General features: G+C 51.2%; 1 protein-coding gene across 1 annotated transcript in view; it reads right to left on the reverse strand.

Moving 5' to 3' along the window:
• Window positions 1-17,719, reverse strand: part of HSD17B12 (hydroxysteroid 17-beta dehydrogenase 12) — a 1,764,331-nt gene that overhangs the window by 1,070,627 nt on the left and 675,985 nt on the right. The gene's annotated exons all lie outside the window — the stretch shown is intronic.

A 17,719-nucleotide genomic window follows, 5' to 3' on the forward strand; every position in this document is an offset into this window, starting at 1 on the left:
TTCTTCCATCAAGGTTATTCTGAATTCCTCGCCGCTCAACTCAAACGACAACGAAAAGGGGTAGCCCCATCGGTAACAAACCCCTTTCAGCAACCAGGCTGTGACGGGGCGGCATCCTCTCCTCTTCGCCAGAGTCATCGCTGAGAGGTCTTGGTATAGCTTTACAATGGAGCCCCTAAATTTTCTTTTTTCCTTTCCTCTCGCTTTAAATAAGATGTCCTGTCATTGCGCGTAGTAGTGGCATTTTATGAGGACTGATGTGGGTCCCCGCAGCGGGCCTCCCGCCCTGTATGCCCTATCAAATTGCAGCTTGGGGGGGGGGGGGGGAAGTTAACCTCATCATACGGGGGACAGAATTAGGGCCTTAACCTTTCCCCCTGCTCCTCCACCAGGCCCAGGATTCGGATGTTGGACCTTATCTCCCGGTTTTCCAGGTCATCGATCTTTGACTCATTGTCCCGTTCCTTCTGCTCCAAGTCTAGTAGCCGGGCCTCAGGCTGCATTGTTGCGATGTCTCCGGAATGCTGGTTACTTTTAACAGCGTCCAGTCGGTCCTCAACATTAGCCATTTTGGTTTGCAAATCAGAGACAGTTGCCGCAAGTCTGGACTTGATCGACCTGATCTCGCCCAGCAGGAGCTGTATGTCTGATTTAGTGGCGCTGTCGAGGTCATTACGCGGAATCTCCGAGGTGCTCTGGACCTCGTCCAGCTCCATGGCCATGCTTGCTCGGCAGAACGTTTGCAGCGTTGCTCGGGTGCCCGTGTCCAGCTTTCTCGCCAATGGGGCCGATTGTCTACTGCCGCTGGTGGGCCAAGATCTAGCTCATCGGCTAGGAAGCTTTTGGAGGATGATGCAACGTGTATCTCCTCTAAGGGGGGTGGGAAGGGCAGTTGCACCCCCCTTGCTGCTGAGTCAGTCTAGGTGCCGGACCCCGGCTGGCTTCTCGATACCACGGTCCCAGCGCACTTCCCTGCGGGGGCACTGTTGCCATTGGCAGCACCTTCTTCTCTTCCTAGTTGTCCCCAGGCTGCTTCCCCGACTCCTCCTGCCAGACGGGGCACTGATCAGGGCCAATCGCGATAGCCCTGTGCAGACCTAATTAGTGTAGAGGTTTCTTGCTGCTTTGGAGGGGAAGTGGGGGGGGTGCTGGCGTTTTAAACAGCTGTTCTAGTGGTGGAGCAGACACTGTTAGTGGCTGCTCACCCTCCTGTGCTGCCTTACGTTTGTCAGAGACCCTCAGACTTTCACAGCGCCAGGAATTAGGGACAAGGAATGCGGTGGATGAATTTTAGGAACTCCTGCCCACGTAGTATGCTCCGAAATTGTGCGCTCTGTGTAGGCGTGCAGGGTGAGCTACTTGCACCCCCTGAGCGGCGTTCACAATTAGCAGCTACAAGGATGTGGGGCTCACATTCAAGTCAATTACTGGAGTCTTGAAAGAGTTGTGGATTCCTGAGGCGACGCACTGGGGCTCGCACCTGCAGCCCGCTAGACCTGTAAGTGGACCCACATTTGGGATACAATTAACTGAGGCTTTCCTGGAAATTCCACCAAGATGACAACTCGCCAGATACTCTGGCGCTGCGCCACAAGGAAGGGAATGGCGGAGGCCTGGGGCAGGGGGGGTGGGTGGGGTTGTTTGAAACACCTCCGCCGGCGTGGCTCCTCTATGAATCCGGAACCACCCAAAGTTATCCTCAGAGGCTCCACTCCCTCACTTAGGCACTCCGAGGGGAAAAGAGGGCACACCGCACCGCCCCTCACCCTTTTACCTCCAGGAAGTAAGGCGGGCCTCCCCGCCAGCTGTATTGGATCACTCCACCTGTGCGCATTGGAAGCGCTGATGGATGGGGGAAGGGCAGAGAGTGGCGGCGGATTCCGCACTTTGAATGCCCCCACCAAACGCACCCTCGGGGCACTTGGCGCCGTCTGGTGCTGTCAGGCCTCAGCTCCGGGGTTTTGTCGCCGACTGCACCGGCTCGATCCGGCCCCTTCACCAGCCGGGTTTCTGGAGTTTGGACGCCATTTTCTGCCATTGACTGCCAGGACCGGGGCGCAAAGTTTTCATTCTCAATGCTCCTGCGATTCCCTTTTTTCTTTAACTTTATTTTTGACTTTTCATACAACTTACAAAGAGAAAAAAGGAACGAACTGCGCACCAGTTGGGCTACCCCTCTCCCCCCACTCCCCATTGCCACTGTTACAGATCAAGATATACAATTGAATAAACAAGGAGTCAGATTGACCACAGCGTCTCGTGTGCCCATTGGATTGGTTTACAGGAAAAATATGAATGGGTTGAAGTGGGAGAGGAGGCACTTGTTGCAGAAGAAATTAAGTAGTTCACATAGGGACTCCATATGTCAGGTGGTCTCGCGTGGAGTGGCAGAGTTTTAGTGTACATTGTCTCAGTATCCTGACAGTAGGCTATGTCTCGCAGCCACATCTGGGAGCTTGGAGGTTGGCCTCTTCCCCAGGTCATTGCCACTCCTTTTTGCTAGGACCAAAAGGAGACCCACTAATTTCCATATATGAATCGAGACCCCGCCTGTGAGGCCAAGTAGTGCTGTCATGGGGTCTTGCTCAATAGTCTCTCCCACAATTGCTGTTAACTTCTTCCAGACCTCTACCCAGCATCTATTTACTGCTGGGCAGTTCCACGCCAGGTGGAGGAAGTCGGCGTCCTGAGCCCCACACCAATCACAAGACCCTGAGATCTCAGCCCGTTGTCTGTGGAGCTGAGCCGGGGTGGGATAGGCTTGATGCACATCATTTAAATGTATTTGTTTGAATCGTGAGTATAGCGCCACTTTCTGGGTTTATCTGAGGATATATGCCCAGTCCCCGTCTGGGATACCTTTTCTGAGGGATCTTTCCCATCTAAGTTTCGAGGCTGCAGAGTTCACAAGGGTGTCATTGAGAAGGTTTCTGTAGAACCACAACATCAGTTTTCCTTCTCCCTGGGCCTGGATTGCACCATGTAGCAATTGCCATGTCTGTGGTTGGGTAGGGAAAGTGGGGGAAAAAGCGTTTGGATAGTCTGACGGAGCCTTAAATAGATGAATGTGTCCAGTGCAGTGGTAGGACCCCTCAACAAACAGATCTCCCAGATAGTTAGAGTAAGTTGCAGTTTACTGGCCCAGCGAATGTAGACTCGTTCACTAGTGAGTGGGACCCCCGGGATGAATTTTACAGGTATGATCGGGGAGTAGCGGATATCGATCTTGTATTTCATCGCCATTTTTTTCCATATTGTATATGTGGAGTGGACTATGTTCAGGGTTTTGGGTAAAGTCTGTATCGTGCCGATTATGGCAGCCCATAGCATGCAGGGGGACATTAGGGCCCATTCAACCTGGACGTGGGGTCTGATAAACTGTGTAGTGTACCAGTGGCTAAAGAACTGCGCCCGAGCTGCCCAATAATAGCATTCTGGGTCCGGAAGTTCTATGCCCCCCCTTTGCCACTAGTTGAATTAGCGTTGTGAAGGCCACCCTCGCGGACTTGCCGGCCCAAATCAATTTGAGTATCATACTCGATAGTAAAATAAAACATTTCTGTGGAAGTACAATGGGGATATTCGCAAACAAGTAGAGTTTGGGGGAGGACTACCATCTTGACTATGGATACACGACCCCAGAGTGTGAGCGGGAGACGCTTCCATCTGGAGATTTTGTCCCGCAGTGTTTCTACTACTTTCCCGTAATGATCTTGTAGGAGGGCGTCGTGGTCTCTTGACATTTGGATGCCCAGGTATCTTACCCCCAACCGTTTCCATTTGAGCCCATAAATGTCTCCAAATTCCCTTGTAGCATCGCCTAGGGGGAATATTATGGACTTCGAAGGTTACCAGACATTTGGTAGAAAAAAATTGGTCGACCAGACAAATGGTTGAACCAATTTGGTCGAAAACCAAATGGTCGAATTTTTTTATTTTCACCTTTTTTTTGGGGGGGGGGGGTCCCCCCCACCCCTTTTTTTTCTAAAAACCCATTTTTGCAAAAAACGAAAACCCGAAAAATATATAATTAAAAAGAATAATTCGACCATTTGGTTTTCGACCAAATTGCGTCGACCAAATGTCATTCGACCAGTTTTAGGTCGACCAAATGTCTGGACACCGACTTCGAATTGTTAATCTTTAGGTCTGAGAGTTCTCCAAATCTGATCACCTCACGCATTACTGGGTTCAGATTTTCGGACGGGTCTTGTATAAATAGGACCACATCATCTGCGTAGAGTGACAGAATTATTTTGTGTGGACCGAGCTTTAGGCCCCTGTGCAGGTGTTGCAAGCGTAGGCTGGCCGCCAGAGGTTCCATCGCCAATGCAAATAGTAAGGCCGACAGGGGACAGCCCTGTCTGGTACCTCTTTGCAGCATTATGCTTGCATGCTTCGCCCTCCCCATAAGTATATCTGACACCGGTTTCTTGTGCGACTTGTTTTAAGAATTGATTCCCCAGTCCCATTCTCCCCATAACTGTAAAAAGGTAGGGAGGGGGCGTGGCTTGGACAGCCATGGAATAGGCTGTGAGCCCCGTGTGCTCCGACATCCTGATCCGTTCAACAAACGCATGTATTTCACTTGAACCTGGAAGCAAAAACACACACAAACGTGTGGGAAGGTGCCGAGAAGAACGTGAGCGGATAAGCGGCTCGCGGGAGACTGGAGAACAGCCGAACGGACACATAGTATCCTGGGGAGAGGTCGCAGACGAAAACACTAAAATGGCGGCGCTCCCAGAGAATAAAGGGATCTAGCAGGACGCGGCAGCGAAACGAAACTGCCGGCCCTCTGATGCAGTCACTGTATCGGGCGACGGCCACGGATTGGAGTAAAGACATTTGCAGCCACGCGCGGCAGCTGACATGGCTGAGACATGCGCGTGTGTAACACACTATTACCAGGACATACCCCAGTCTGGCACAACCTACATGTGACTAGGCCATTGCAAAGGAGGTGAGCAGCTGTTGAGTTCTGTGTGGCACCTCGAAGTACGTTAATGGCGCATGGATGATGGTGTGCAGCAGAATACATGGGAGAAGACAGCCCATTTGAATACATTGCCGCGCTCCACAGCACAACGCAACCCACTGCAACTAGCGCCCTAGTGTTTGAGGGACCAGATACGATTGAGAATCGCGAGATGTCTGAAAGGACTGAGAGCCAAATCCAAACAATCCACAATGGAGGTCTTTGCGAAAACGCAGCGAACCCCCACGGCAGCGGCGCAAAGCACGGGCGCGGCCTCCGCTGATGGTGCCGCAGAAGGAGATAACCGTCAGGTCCTGGCGGCCATAACGGATTTGAGCACCAAATGGGGCACAGCGATGGCAGACTTGCGGACGGCCTTGGAAAATAAAGTTGACGCTGTAGGAATTGAAGTTACCCTGCTGCGTTAAGATGTCTGTGCGTTGGTGGAGAGAACAAGTGGCCTGGAAAGCACAGTGAAAGTCAACACGGAGGTCAGCACGAGCAATGCAAAGGAGGTCCATGTGCTAAAACAGCAGGTCGCCAACCTTGAAAATCGAGTGGAGGAGGCGGAAGGAAGAGCGAGGAGGAACAACATGTGTGGTCGGCCTGCCAGAGGGGGGGGAAGGCCTGGACCCCACAGACTATGTAGAAGAACTAGTTACTCTTACCTTGTAACGTTCTTTCGATGGGATGTTCCTCCGACGTATTCCTTATCTTAGATAGAAATCCTTCAGCTTTGCTGGCCTCGGAAAATTTTTTCGCCAGAGGGCGCTGCGCGTCGATGATCGCCGAGTCGATGACCCTCGACGGCCTCCGTGCCGACGTCGACGTCATCCTGCCTATAAAGGCCGCGCGCAGCGTCCGTTGCTCAGTTCCGTTTTGTAGTCCCCAGTAATGTTTTTGGATTAGACTAATCACCTTGAAGGAGCATAGGCTGCAAACCCACAGGAAGTCATACTGCGGGGATGGATGGGAGGGTCGATAAGGAATACGTCGGAGGAACATCCCATCGAAAGAACGTTACAAGGTAAGAGTAACTAGTTCTTCGAAGGGATTGTGTCCTCCGACGTATTCCTCATCTTAGATAGACTCCCATAGCAGTGGTATTGTGACTGGAGGCGGGAGTAATAAAAGTTATGTTACCCTTCCAGAATGGACAGAGTGTAACACAGCCTTGCCGAATCTAGTTTCTTGACTAGAGGAGGAATCCAGGCTATAGAATTTGGTAAATGTATGTGCGGACGACCATGTGGCAGCCGCACATATATCTCGAATTGGCACCCCTCTTTGAAGGGCTGAGGATGTTGCGATACCCCTGGTAGAATGAGCCCTTAGATTTTGAGGAGGCTCCTTTCCTGCCAATTTGTAGCACTCCAGAATGGCTAAAATAATCCATCTGGAGATGGTTTGTTTTGTTATTGGAAGGCCCAACTTATGTCCTGCATAACCTACAAAGAGTTGGTCTGCTTGTCTGATCTTAGCCAATCTGCTGATATAGAAGCTCAAGGCTCGCTTAGGGTCCAGCCTGTGCAGTCTCTCTTCCTCCTTCCCCGGATGAGGAGGAGGGTAGAAAGAAGGTAATATAATCTTCTGAGTGATGTGAAACTCCGAGACTACCTTCGGGAGGAAGTTAGGCTTCACCTGAAGAACAACTTTGTCCTTGTAAAAGATTGTATGTGGAGGTTTACACGATAAGGCTTGCAACTCGCTAACCCTTCTAGCAGATGTCAATGCTATTAGCAAAACAGTTTTGAGGGTGAGAAGCTTCAATGAACAAGAGTGTAGTGGTTCAAAAGGGGCACCCTTTAGGAAGTTTAAAATTAGGTTTAAATCCCATAAGGGAACTTGAAAAGGTTTCGGGGGATAAACATTAGTTAATCCTTTTAGGTATTGTATTACCAATGGAATTTTGAAGTATGAAGGCTCCTCTGCAGTGCGCTTAAAGATTGATAGCGCTGCGAGATAGCCCTTAATTGTGCCAACCTGTAGGCCTGAATTAGCCAGGTAAAGTAAGAATGACAACACCATAGGTGTACCACAAGAAAAGGGTTCAATATTCTTTTCTCTGCACCAGCTGCAAAATTTGTTCCAACGGCAGCGGTATAGAGTTTTAGTTGCCGGCCTTCTGGCCGAAAGCAACACCTCCATAACATCATCCGGAAGGTCCCAATCCTTGTACCTCAACCTTTCAGACACCAAGCGTGAAGGTTGAGGGTCTTGATGGCTGGATGGAGAACCTGACCTTCCTTCTGCGAGAGAAGATCCTCTCTGTATGGCAGTCGAATTGGAGGGCAGATGGACATGTCTAGAAGGTCCGGGTACCACGTTCTCCTGGCCCAATCCGGGGCAATTAGGATCATGGTCTTCCGAAACCTTCTCAACCTCCTGATCATTTGAGGAATGACAGGGACCGGAGGGAACGCGTACAGAAGTGGGAACTCCCAGTCCACTACGAACGCATCTCCTAGAGCTCCTCTCGGGGGAAATTCCCTTGAGCAAAATCTGTCGCACTTCCTGTTGATACTGGTGGCGAACAGATCCACTTGAGGGGTTCCCCAAAGGGCGAAGATCTCTTGAAGGACTTCCTGAGCTATCTCCCACTCGTGAGAGACTGTGCTCTGCCTGCTCAGAGCGTCCGCTGTCAAGTTCTTCTCTCCGGCTAGGTGAATTGCCGATAGAGAGATTCCTTCCTGAATTGCCCAAAACCAGAGCTGCATCGCCTCTCTGCACAGTGGTAGTGAGCCTACGCCTCCTCTTTTGTTGAGGTAGTGCATGGCCACTGTATTGTCCGTCATTATTAAGACGTTTCTTCCCCGTACAGACGGCAGAAAAGCCTTCAGCGCTAGTCTGATGGCTCTCAGCTCCAACAGGTTGATATGTAGTCTGGACTCCGATGGAGACCAACGACCGCTGATGGTCAAGTCGTTGGCGTGAGCTCCCCACCCCGTGAGTGAGGCATCCGTGACTACTGTTATCTCCGGCCATGGTTGCCAAAACATTTCTCCTTTCAGGATGTTCTCCCGACAGGCCCACCACTGAAGGTCTCGGGCTACTTTGACCGGGATCCGAAGGAGATCTGTCATCCTTCCTGAGAACTGTGACCACTGAGTTCTCAGTGCCCACTGGAGGGATCTCATTCTCAGGCGAGCCTCCGGCACGAGGAATATGCAGGATGCCATGAGGCCTAGCAACCTCAGAAAGTCGTAGGCTGGGAGATATTGGGCATTCTGAAATCTGATGACCATCTGCAGAATATCTCGAGCCCTCACCTCTGGTGGCAAGGCTTTTCCCAGGGAAGTGTCCAGGACTGCTCCAATGAATTGGAGTCTCTGTGATGGTATCATCTGTGACTTCTTTAAATTGAGGGAGAAGCCCAGCTTGTGAAGGAAGTGGCAAACATAATCTAGTTGTCTCTGAGCCTGTTCCGAAGATACAGCTCTGATCAACCAATCGTCTAGGTAAGGGTAGACATGAATCCCTTCCCTCCTTAGACTTGCAGCCACAACCGACATTAGCTTGGTAAAGACCCTCGGGGCGGAGGTTAGCCCAAATGGCAGAACTCGAAATTGATAATGAGAGCTGCCAATTGCGAACCTCAGGTATCTCCTGTGCCTGGGATGGATCGGCACATGGAAATAAGCGTCCTGGAGGTCTAGAGATACCAACCAGTCCTGAAGCTGGAGGGCCTGAAGGATCTGAGAGAGAGTCACCATCTTGAACTTGTCCTTTCGGAGGAATTTGTTCAATTCCCGTAAGTCTAAGATGGGTCTCAGTCCTCCGTCCTTCTTCGGTATTATGAAGTAGGGGGAGTACCAACCCTTGTTCCTTTCCGCTACAGGTACCAGTTCTATGGCACCTTTCTCTAGCAGGTCTAAAACCTCCTGCAAGAGGAGCGGATCTGGAAGCTTCAAAGGGTTGTTCCCCGGTGGATGACTCTGAGGGATATGTAGGAAGGGCAGGCAGTAACCTTGGGCCACTGTCTCCAGAGCCCAAGCATCTGACGTAATAGCCTGCCATTCCGTCAGATGGTGAGTTAACCTGCCCCCTACTGGTGTTCTGTGAGGGGAGACCTCAGAGTGGTTTTGAAGCGGCTGATGCAGTTGCCGAAGGTAAAGTGGCTCCTGCTCCTGCGGGTGCGGCTTTCTTTCCCCTACCCCGTCCACCACGGGTAAATCTTCCTTGGCCTCTTTGAGCCGGTCGTCCCCTGCCCCTTCCATATGAGGAATAGTAACGAAAGGACCGTCCTCTCCACGATGATCCCGAAGGACGAAAGGTATTCTGACGGATAGCAGCTCCCAATGACTTGGCTGCTGCCTTGGACGTTTGCAGTTTCTCCAAACTGTCATCCGCCTTCTTTCCAAAGAGGGTAGAACCGTCAAAGGGCATATTCAAAAGCCTGGTCTGCACGTCAGAGGCAAAACCAGACTTCCTCAACCACGCATGCCTGCGGATTGTGGTACTTGCCGCCATGGCCCTGCTGATACTGTCAGCAGAATCTAGGCCAGTTTGTAGGGTCTCGCACATCGCATCTTTACCATCCCTGATGATGTTTAAAAATGCGTCCCTTTCCTCTCCTTCTTGGAGGCAGTCAGCCGCTGATGAAGCGCACTCCCAAAGGGTGTGGCTGAACCTAGCGAGCGTACAGGTCGCGTTAATAGACTTTAACGCCATGCTACAGGCAGAAAAAACCTTCTTAGCCATGGCATCATACTTTTTGTCATCCCTATCCTGCGGAGCAGTGGGGTATGCAGATGTGCTGCCTGATGAGGTTGCAGCCTGTACAACCAAGCTCTCAGGAGTAGGGTGTTTTGACAAATATTCAGGGTCAGAACTAGCCACCCTGTATTTTGTTGACAGTTTTTTATTTACTGCCGGGATAATTTCTGGCGTTTCCCAGTTTGTCAAAATCCTTCTCTGTAGAGCAGAGTGAAATGGAACCACAGGATCCTCCTGTGGGCCCTTGTCCAGTATGTCAGTGAGGTCATCCTGCTGAAAGGCAGGAGAAGGTGCAGACCAACCCATAAATTCTATGATTCTAGACATCAGAGCTCTATATGGAGTCTCCGCATGTTCTCCTGGGTCTGGTTTGATAAATTCTGCTTCAGGAGAAGTGTCCAAGCCACTAGCTTCCTGAAGTGCATCCTGAAGATTTTTTAATCTTCCTTCCTCAGAGGCGAAAGTCTCTGGCTCTGGTGATGTGGTCCTCTGTAAATCAATATCTTGGTCTGAATCCTCCCTTTCCTCAAAAATCGAGGTTAAAGGGGGATACATTGGTTTTTGGAATGGTATAAACCCCATTTCCAATGCAGAAGGAGCCATCATCACAGGCCTTGAAAACGTCGATGTCGTCGACACCGACGTGAAAGTACTCGAAGGCGCCGTGAAAAGCGTCGAGAAATGTGTACTAGGCCTCGAAGAACTCGAAAGGATCGGAGTCTTGCTCGAGAACGACGTCGACGTTCTCGGCGTCGAGTCGGAGGTCTTTTGTCTAACCGTTGGCTGTGGAGTAGCCGTGGTTCTTTCCTTCACCGGCGTCGATATCGGCGTCGACGTCGGCGTCGACTCGATCGACTGATGCGCCGATGAATCCTTCGACAACGGCGTCGATGGCGCCGACCTCTGTTTCGAAGGAGTTTTCGACGATGGCGTCGATGATGCTTTATCTCCCGATGGCTCGAGGCGCTTTCGGGTTGACTTTTCCGCCGGGTACTGCGACTCGCGGCGTTTAGATTTTTTGGGTTTTTTACCCGGGGTATCACCCTCAGCTGTCTTCGAGGGGGACGAGGCCGCTTTCTCGAAGACGCTTAGCATCTTTTTCCTGAATTCCTCCCACTCAGCTTGCGAGCTGCGTTTTGTGGGGCAATGAACTCTCTCAGGAGAACTCGACGAAGATGACGAAGGGGATCTCCTACGTCTCTTCTTCGAGTGTCTCGATGTCGACGAGTGGTGGGAGCCACTTCGTGATCTAGATCGAGAGTGTTTTTTATGGTGAGGAGACGAACGTCTCGACTCTACCGAAGAAGCTTTCGAGGAAGTTAAAGTTGACCTACCTCTCTCGAGCTTCCCCCTACGCTCCTTCAAGGCTTTCGCCGTCATGGAAAGGCATTCCTCACACTCCGAACTCTGGTGCGTGATTCCCAGACACCACAAACAGACCCTGTGAGGGTCCGTCAACGACATTTTCTTCCCGCAGTCTCGGCACTTTTTGAAACCGGACCGAGGGGTCGTCGGGTCGGAGGAGGATGCCATCGATATCGAGGTAAATAGTAGTTATTATATACGTTATCTTGACGAGAACTGAGCAACGGTGTTCCGAGGCACAACGAAGCGCGGAAAAACGGAACTGAGCAACGGACGCTGCGCGCGGCCTTTATAGGCAGGATGACGTCGACGTCGGCACGGAGGCCGTCGAGGGTCATCGACTCGGCGATCATCGACGCGCAGCGCCCTCTGGCGAAAAAATTTTCCGAGGCCAGCAAAGCTGAAGGATTTCTATCTAAGATAAGGAATACGTCGGAGGACACAATCCCTTCGAAAGCATGATACTCCAGGGGATAGGAGCAGAAAAACCCACAGGGGTTTACTGTTGAGCAGGCCCATCGGGCCTGGATGAGGAGGCCACGACCTGGAGCTCCGCCGAGGCCAATAATCGCAAGGATCCTGAATTACGAAGACAGGGAGAAGATCCTGGAATATTTCTGTAAGGGCAGGACAATTGAGAGAGCATCCACCAATATCACGGCGTACCCAGATTATACGATGCTGGTGCAGAGGCAAAGGTATAGTTACTTGGCCGTCAAGAGGAGGCTATGTGCTGCAGGCATCAAATATATGCTTCTGTACCCGGCGAGGCTAAAGGAAAAGCAAGGCGCTTTTTTTCGACACCTCGGAGGAGGCAGCGTCGTGGCTGGACCTGCAGGACTGCCCGGAACAGGAGGCTGACTGAGATCGCCTCGAGCGTGACAAGTGAGGAGTCGGTGCCATGGACATTATGGGGATAAGTGGGAAGGTGGACTTGTTTCGGGAACACAGGAGATTTAAATGAATTTGTAGCCCTTGGACCTTGTGCTATGGCTGAACTGGAATATAGAGTATCAACTGCATGCTGGAACTGAATAGCATTAACCATGCGTGATAGTATGGGTAGTAGGAGCAATGGGATGGTAGCAACCTACCCCCGAGATATGGTAGTTAAGTAGCCATTAGGGCGACTTTACCCTGCTGAGCCTTGAGTATAGACTTACTAGGCAGGGCGAGATGTGGGGGTGCCCGAGATCCAGGGATGGAGCTGGGCAATGGTTGGGGAGGGTGTTGTTGGGTGTGGGTGGGGAGGCGGGTGGGAGGGAGGAGGGGAAGACTTTGGTGTATATAGTTTTGGGTGGTTTGAGTTTGTGTGTGAGCCTACAGGGAAATGACGAACGAATCAATGGCATCGGGTAATCTCAGAATTGTGACCTGGAATGTGCAGGGCCTTAATAGCTATCTGAAACGTAACAAGGTGATGTACCTAAAGAGGATGCGGATTGGCATAGCTCTGCTGCAAGAAACCCACCTCACCAAAGAGAAGTTGGAGGTGATCAGGAGGAAATGGAGGGGTACGGTCGTGGGGGCCACATATTCGGCATATGCAAGAGGGGTGATTACATGGGTGGCACTGCATGTACCATTTCAGCTGCTTAGCTCGACAATAGACCCGGAAGGCAGAATGGTGGGGGTGGCGGGACTCCTGGAGAACAGAGAAGTGAATATCATAAATTTGTATGCCCCTAACCATGATACAGCGGTATATATTAGGTCTTTATATAGTAAAATCAGCCCCCTGGCGGATGGCGCGATGGTGTGGGGAGGGGACTTTAATTGCACTCTGAACCCCAGGATAGATAGGTCAGATGACAAGTTAGAAAAGCCTGCGCCAGCAGCTAGGGCGCTGAGGACACTGTTGATGGACCTCGGCCTAGAGGATGTGTGGAGAAGGCTACACCCAATGGATAGGCAATACTCGCACTATGCAGCGCCACACGACCTGCATACAAAGCTAGATTACGTGTTCGCATCTGCCGAGATAGTGGGAGAAATGGTGGGGGCAGAATACAAAGCCCGGGTACTCTCCGACCATTCGCCTTTGGTCATAGAGTGGCGACATCAACCTCCCAGGGCACGGATCCTGACGTGGAGGCTCAGGACTGAGGCTCTACAGGATGCAGGCTTCCGAGAGGATTTGAGGGAGGCCATCGAGGAATACTTTGAAATTAATACGGGCAGTGTAAGTTCGGTGGGAACAGTATGGGAAGCATTCAAGGTGGTGGTGCGGGGAGTAGCAATATCTAAATCCAAAGGGCTCCAAGGGGGTATTGAGCGGGAACTGCAAGATACAGAAAGAGAGCTAGAGGACCTGATAAGAATAGAGGGGACCACCCGTGCAAACAGGGCTAAAATAAAGGACTTACAGCTAGCTTGTAGTGAACTCTGGGGCAGATTATGCAAACTGAACTATAAGAAATACACGGAGAGGCTGCATGCTGGGGGGGATAAGCCGGGTAGGTTAATGGCTTGGTTGTACAAGAATGAGACCCCCCTGCTCGGTGATCAGAGAGATCAGGGACGCGGAGGGTCAAATCCATAATACCCAGGAAGGGGTAAATGAAGTGTTCCTCAAGTATTACAGACGATTATACGAGGACACAGGAGAGGACATGAGTCAAGATATACTAGATACGGTAGAGGACATAGGGCTGCCCACCTTGGATGGCCTAGAGCGAGCGGACCTGGACGCCCCCATCACCGTGGACGAGCTGGAGGCGGTGATCCAACACCTGCCCACATGTAAAGCGCCTGGGGCAGATGGGTTACCCAGCGAGTTTTATAAAACGTACAAGCAGGAGCTATACCAGCCGCTGCTGGCCATGTTTAATGAAGCATATGAGTGGGGGAACTGCCGGTGTCCCTCCGCGAGGCGGTGATCATTCCGCTCCTGAAACCAGGCAAACCAGATGCAGAATGCGGATCCTACAGGCCCTTGTCTATACTCAATCAGGATAGTAAGATACTCACGGCAGTGCTAGCCAATAGGTTGAAGAGGGTAATTGGTAAATTGATACACCCGGCCCAACGGGCTATGTCCCCGGTAGAAATATTACAGATAACCACAGGAGGCTACACCATATTATTGACCAAACTGAGGGAGACTCGAGCGAGCTGGCTATCGTGTCACTGAACGCGGTGAAAGCTTTTGATTCAGTGTGGTGGCCGTGGTTGAAAGCGACCCTGAAAGGATACTGGATGGGACCAGGATATATTAGATGGGTCCAGATGTTGTACAGTAACCCGACGGCGCGAGTCAAAACCGCAACCACAATCTCAGATAAATGGCAACTTAGCAGGGCTACCAGACAGGGATATCCCTGGTCACCAATGTTATACATCCTGGCATTAGAGCCGCTGGCAATATGCCTGCGGCAACAATACGGGGAGGTGGGGATTTGCACGACAGGGAGCACACACCTAATATTGTATGCAGATGATGTGCTTCTCTACTTGCACTACCCGGAGGAGAACCTGCAATATGTGTTGGAGGTGATGGGTCGTTATGCCACCCTCTCGGGCATATCGGTGAACCCCGGGAAGTCCAGTTTGTTCCCCCTAGGAAGATACAAGCGCACCCTGTTGGAGAGGCTGCCCGTCTTGCAGATACCCTGGCAGACCGTGACATTCAGGTATCTGGGTGCAAATATCTACCACAATATAGAGACAGAGCACAAACATAACACAGAGAAGGCGATGGAGGTAGTTAAGAATAGCATGGTGTTCTGGTCTAATTTACCCCTAGCCATGATCGGGAGAGCAGCTCTACTCAAAATGGTGGTCTTGCCCAGACTCTTGCACTTTTTTGTGAATGTCCCGTACCTAATCCCCAAACGCTTTTTTGTGAAACGTCATGGCATGTGCAGGGGCTTCATATGGGGCAACTCCAGAAATAGGGTGGCCGCGTGGAAACTACAGAACACATGTGAAAAGGGGGGCATAAACCTACCGAATTTTGAGCTGTATTACATGGCAGGACAGTTGTATGTGGCTAGGTGGTTGTCTGCAGAAGACTCGGCAGAAGCTAGGCTTTTGCAAGGTGAATCAGCTCCTTACTTTTTGAGGAAGACAGTATGGCTGCACAAAGCTAAAATGGCGAAGATGGGGAGATTATTGAAGCTGGGCTGGGAAGTATGGCGCAGGACATGGAGAACGGTGGGTGACCCCGATCCCCTTTCCCAGCAGGCCCCGCTGGCGGTGCTATGAGGGGACGACGCCCAATTGTTCGAATCGGTCCGTAGGTACTGGGATCCAGTGGGATTGGCCACCCTTGGAGACATATGGCAGGAAGGGGAGGCGTTGGGATTCCAGAAGCGGCAGGATGAGACAGGGGTGCATAGAGGCCAATTTATTACTTATACCAGGCTCATGAAGAAGGTGAGAGGTGGCCTGTGCTGGAGGAAGAACCCGGTGCCTCCCTAGAAACGATGTATGATGTCTCGGAGGGTGGGCACGAAATATCTAGGATATATGAGCTCCTGAGGGCGAAGACGGGGAAGGAGCTGCTCCAATTGAGGCATGACTGGGAGGAGGAGGTGGGGGAACCCATGACAGAGCGACAGTGGGATGGAGCCCAAAGGTACCATAAAAAGGTGTCCCGGAATGCGAGACTCCAGCCGATCCAGCTGTATGTCAGTCATAGAGCTTAACTGACTCCCAGTAGAATAGCTAGGTTTGGCGGCTCCGCTGTACAAAAATGCCCCAGGTGCGGGGAGGAGGAGGCAGGACTACTGCACATGTTCTGGGCCTGCCCTGAGGTGCACAGATTCTGGGAGGAAATAAAGATGAAAATGGCTGATGGGGGAGTGGTACTGGACGTAGGATCTGCTTGGGCTTGCATGCTCGGGAATTTCCCCAGGCCATGCTATTCGAAGCATATCAGTAAAATTAAGGACCCGGCCTATATTTTGGCTAAACGTAGAATCGCAATGTGCTGGAAAGCGGCCCAAAGACCCAGAGTGGAGATATGGTGGGCAGACCTCTTGAGATGGGCGGAAGCAGAAACTGTGGTATGGTTTGAAGCTGTCACCAAAGGGGTGGGGGCGGGGAGGGGGGGAAGCGGACCCCCTGATAGCCTGGAGGCAGCTGGTGACCTCAATGATAAGCCCCCACCAAGTCAATCATGATACAGAAGACTAAGATGAGTCAACGAACCGAGATTCCTGAAAATGCTCATGTAGATGAGGCTGTGCTGGCTCGAGTTTGTGGGGAGTGAAGGCGGGGGAGGGGGGGGGGGGACAGGAAGCAACAATGTATAATGTGATGTTTTGATATTGATTATGCATGTCCTAAAAGTTACCATGGTTGACATGTTATAAAATAATGAAAATTGTTTTAAAAAAAACTAAAAAGGTAGGGCCATTGAACAAAATCTAAAGCCTTTTCGGCGTCGAGAAGAACCGCAACCGCCTGAACTGACGGGTCGGTAGCTTCAATAGCGCCAAAAAGGCGTCTTATGCCAAAGGTCACGTTGCGCCCTGGGATGAAACCTGCCTGGTCTGCTATCACCAGTGCAGGCATTAGAGGGAGTAGCCTTGTGGCTAGAATTTTTGCCAGGATTTTATGGTCTAAATTCCAATTACAAAAATGTAGGTTATCCGGGAACCACAAGGGAGGAGACTAACCTGGTCCCAAATCCTATGGAGGATAAACACTCCCACCTACTAAACTAGACTTGAAGCACTCCACAGCGTTTGGCTTTTTCCTCCTGGAGCTTGGGCTGGTGGACGTATGCCAACGGGGATGATAGGGATTTCTCTTTCTACTCACATGTTCACGGGGTCTTATCAAGAATGGACTGAATGCTGGTACCTAGCACACTGTACCTGTGAACCCCATGAAACAAATATAGGCAATGAAACACTTCTATATAGGCACGTTATAAATGCCATATCATAAGCACACTGTCCAACCATGCACCTGTATCAGTACCACTGGCAGTGACAGACCCACAAGACCCAGGCACCCATGGAAACGTGATGACCCAGTGCTCAGGGATCCCATCCTGGCCGGGGAGAAAGGGGAAGTACTTTCCAACTATTACAAGAAGAACGAAGGGTCCAGTCCCCCGCAAGATACAGTGTGGGATGCTATGAAACAGTGGTAAAGGTGGTAAAGCTGGAACACAAGTAGTCAGGGTCACCTAGAGCAATGAGAGTGCTTAGGGTGGTGCGGAAACAGATAGCAGCACATCTGGCAGAGAGAACGGCCCAAGCAATAATGAAAATCAGGCAATACTACTCTGCAAAGGGGAACCAGGCTAATCGGATGCTGGTGGCCAAATTGCATAAACCTCAATCCCGGAGCTCGATTCAGGCCCTACGGGAAGGGAAACTGCTGCGGGACGAGACTGCTAAACTGGGAATTTTGGAGGGACACTTCTCTGTAGTATTTAAGGGGGACATCCCGCTGGAGGAGGCTCAGGTCCGTTACCTGGGAGGGGCACATCTTCCTAGGTTAATGCAGGAGGATTAAGAGGGCCTTGAAGCACCAATAAAACTTGTGGAGTGAGCTATTAAATCATTAAAGAATAAGGCCCCGGGACAGGACGGCTTTAGGGGCCCCCTTCTATAAAGAAACATGCAGCATTTTGGTCCCCCCATTGGTGGGGTTAACTGTTTAATGGCTTCTGGGAAGGTCACTCCTTCTATGGGCGCCTCT

Source organism: Ambystoma mexicanum, chromosome 11 (assembly GCF_040938575.1).
Source record: "Ambystoma mexicanum isolate Mex_15411 chromosome 11, UKY_AmexF1_1, whole genome shotgun sequence".
In the NCBI taxonomy this organism is placed as follows: Eukaryota; Metazoa; Chordata; class Amphibia; order Caudata; family Ambystomatidae; genus Ambystoma; species Ambystoma mexicanum.